Raw genomic sequence first — 4,325 nt, 5'->3', positions numbered from 1 at the left:
ACCTTTTTGTCAAAAAAAACATGTGAAAGTTAAACCACCCTTCAAATTTTGGAAATCATATTTGGAAATGAGAAACGGATTAGAAATTTAAAACTGAAACCATACTGTATCAATTACAACTACAATCCGATTTAGTTTGACATCTAAGTCGAAAGGTTTAAAACCAATTCAAAACGAAAATTGAAAATTGAATAGACCTAATATCCAGTTTTCGACTTTTTTTTATTACTATCTTTTTTTTTCTTATCTAAAGTATGTGAATACTCAAATTTTGAGGCTCAAAAGCCTGTTTCCCGGACTGCAACAGTCTGGCCGGACCGAAGGCCATTCGGAAAGTTCATCGAAAGTATGCCAATGGTACTTGAAACGTCCGGAAAATTACGAGGATGCGGAACTGGTCCCGGAATATTTTTTGGAGGTACGAAACTTCCGAAAAGCCTTTGGAACGAAAAACTAGCGAGTGGACAGGATAGGGTGTGCAGCCGCCCTCTAGCCTGATTTTTTTCCTATAAATACAGCCCCGAATCGACAGTTTGACTCACTCGGTCTGTGTTGACGGACGCTCTCTTCTCTCCCACGCTCCTTGCGGTTCTTCTACTGCTTTTCTGCATTTAGTTAGGCTTTTATTACTCTGCTGTTGTGATATTTGGTCACTTAATTGAATTAATTTTAATTAGTATTCCCCAAACGAGGAGCTTAATCTGGAATTTCAAACTGAAGCTAAGAAGCGGCCGCCGATTAACTCAGGTAATAACGAAACTCTGCCCATTTAATTTCAGCATTTTGTGCATATTTTCTTCTACTCTAAATTCTAATTAAAAAACTGCATTCACACAATCGTCATTTTGGCAGCAAACTGCCTTAAGTAAATAAGTTTAGGCTAAAATGCCCGGTTAATCAATAATCGTGGTATAATGCTTAACTCCGACATATTGGCTAAAGTGCCTAGTTAATTAATAACTACGGTGTAATTGCCTTTATTTCGAACAGCTCGGCTAAAGTCCAATTAATCAATAATTGTGGCTAAAAGCCTTAATCAATCACGTTTTTGGCAACAAATTGCCTACAGTTTAATCAATCACGTTTTGGCAACAAATGCCTACGGTTTAATCAATCGCTTTTGGCAACAAATTGCCTATAATTCAAATAACCACTTTTTAGCGACAAATTGCTTGAATCGACGTTTTGGTAATAAATTGCCTCAACTAATCAATCAACTTTTTTTTTTGGCGATAAATCGCCCAAATATCACTTTTCTTTGGCAATAAATTGCCTAAATTAATCATTTTTTGGCACGAATGCCTAATCATTTTGGCGACAAATCGCCCAACAAAACCCCTTTGACACAAATGCCCATAATCAATCACTCTGGCGACAAATCGCCTAACCAATCTTTGGCAATAAATTGCCCAATCAAACACCTTTTGGCAACAAATGCCTAAAACAACAAATCAATCAACCTTTGGCAACAAATGCCTAAACAAAATGCATGAAGCATTAGGCATGGCCACGGGTTCCGGAACCGGCGGGTTCCGGTTCCAGAAAAACTGGAACCGGAACCGAACCGAAAAGGTCCGGTTCCGGTTTCGATCCGGTTACAAAATCGACGGTTCCGATCGGTTTTCCGGCGAATCGCATAATTTTAAATTTTAAATTTTAAATTTTGAAGACCGATTTTTAAAAAATATATATATTTGAACATAAAAAATTAAAAGATACACCTAAAAAATTTAAAAATACTTCAATTAAATTTATTTTTTTTTAAAGACTTGAACATAATTATTTTTTTTTTAAAAAAATTTTCAACTGAATTTTATTTTTGTTTTTAAAAAAGGTTTGAACATAATTTTAAATTTTAAAGACCGGTTTAAAAAAATATATATATTTGAACATAAAAAATTAAAAGATACACCTAAAAAATTAAAAAATACTTCAATTAAATTTATTTTTTTAAATACTTGAACATAATTAAGAGATTTCACAACAAAAATTAAAAAAAAAAGAAAAACCTGACAGTTTGGCTAGAACCGCCGGTTCGAACCGGCGGTTCTAACCGGCCGGGGAACCGGCGGTTCCAGTCCGGTTCCGACCGGTTCTCTGGAACCGCCGGTTCGGGTTCCAGAAAATTTGGAACCGGAACCGAACCCAAATTCTCCAGTTCCGGTTCCGGTTTCGTCCGGTTCCGGTTCTCACCGGTTCTGGTTTCGGTTCCGGACCGGTTCGAACCGAAGGTTCCGGTTCCCGGAACCGTAATATGGCCATCTCTACGAAGCATGCACACACTCATGCATGAAGCATACCCCTTCAAAATGCCTTTGAATAGGCTTTATCGAACTACGTCGGCTTTGATCTCTCATTCAAACGAGAGTACGTAGGCACGTTCGGGATTCAACCCCGAGCGGCAAGTCGAAATCACCAAACACTTTATTGGTCCAATTGCAATCAATTTACCTTGCAGGGCATTTACACTTAGGTTAGTTAATCAGCATGACATAGTCTCGGGATCCACCTTGGGTTCGTAGATTGTGCCTTAAACTTTGGGGTAATTAATCTAGACTTCGGTTAATTAAAATTGGAGTCATTTAGGGTTCTTTCTTAGTTTTCCCTTATAAAAATAAACTAGGTGGCGACTTCATAAAACACACACGTGAGCATATCTCGTTCTAGCATAATTTTGCCTTCGGGGGAGGGTTCACAAGTATCATTTCCGTTATCGTTACAATCACACGCATATATAAAATTTTACTTATAAATTTATAAAAATAATTTAAAATGATGGAGTTTTGTAGAAAACTTAACAATCAGTAAAAATATGTATAATAATTTTTTTTGAAAAAATATAATAAACTCATTTATGGTTTTAATATGTAAAATAGATTTTTATAATAATTCTTTAGTTATCATTTTAGTTAATTAATAAATAATTTATTTTTCTAAGTATTGATAATACAACTAATATAACTCTATCAACTTTTCTCTCTTTATACTACTTAGACTTTGAGAAAGAATCGCCAGGTATTGTTACCTTTAAGTTGTTGGGACATCGTATACTTATATTAATATCTATGAAAAATAAGCTATTTTCATTTTTTTTATATTTATTTAGTACTTCCTCTGTTCTATTTATATTGAGAAAATTTCCTTTTTGAACGTTCTATTTATACATAGAAATTTTCCTAATATGATAACTTTGGGACTAATGTCAAAACAAAAAGTCTAATATGCCTTTGCTTTTGTTTATAAATTAAATATTGACTTTGGGAGTATTTCAAGAAAGTATCAGACATTATTGTGGTTGGCATGTAATGTTTAAAATTGATTGAACTGTGCATTATGAAAATGTGAGATTCAAGCACATTATGCGCAAGAATTAAATTTCACCGAGAAACTTATGCTTAACATTTAACTGTGCACATACAGTGAAATTACTCACAACTATAAGAAATCCTCAACAAAGTGAAATTTCCTTCCAAATGGCGGTGCTTAAATAAAAATAGTTGTCCCTATTTATATCTACTCTAATTAACGTTCCATTTTTTGCATTACCAAATTATATGAATTGACTTAATAGATATAGATAAACTGTCTGCAACTTTACGAATACTGCGAGCATTTGACTGACCCTTCTCAGTTTTAGAACACAACAATATACAAACTATATTTTTTACATCTTCAATGATGTTTTTCCTTTTGTTTCCTTTTCGAGCATCTTCTGGAACGTTAATTGGTGGTTGTGTGGTTTCAGATTCTACAGAAGGCAGTTATTCGGTGGATGACAAGGATATCAAGTCCAAGGGTTGATTGTTAAGTATGAGCATATTTTCTGAAGTTGCAAGCAAGTCTTGAGGGACTATATTCAAAACAAAAGGAAAAACTCTGTCCATGACGTTTGTGGATTAAATTAGAGTTGTGAATTCATTCCTATTTAAATGAATTTAGCTTTGAAAAATTTGGCTCCAAATTTTATTTTTTTACGTGCAAATTTGGAGAAGCAAAATAAAGAATTTGAGGTTGAAAATTTTGGCTCCTAACTTTCTTTCAATTTTCATGTCAACTTTTTCAATCCAAATTTGATATTGAAACTTTATGCGCAATTGCAATTAAACAGCCTATTTTTTTATTATTGGGAGTCTAAACAAATAAAATGCCTTATTTAAGTAACATATCCTCTCTTTCATCATTTATCACCTTTTATTGAAAATTGGGAAGCACCTTAATATCTTTTCAAGGGTAAATTAGGAAGAAATCCATAAAAATACCACTTCCTTAATCCTAGAGAAATTTTGACTTTTTCTATATAAATAAAATCTTAATGTCAAACTAAT

This window comes from Jatropha curcas, chromosome 3, assembly GCF_041381405.1.
Source record: "Jatropha curcas cultivar XTBG-Jc1 chromosome 3, XTBG_Jcur_1.0, whole genome shotgun sequence".
NCBI lineage: Eukaryota > Viridiplantae > Streptophyta > Magnoliopsida > Malpighiales > Euphorbiaceae > Jatropha > Jatropha curcas.
Note: the sequence above shows the minus strand (reverse complement) of the source record.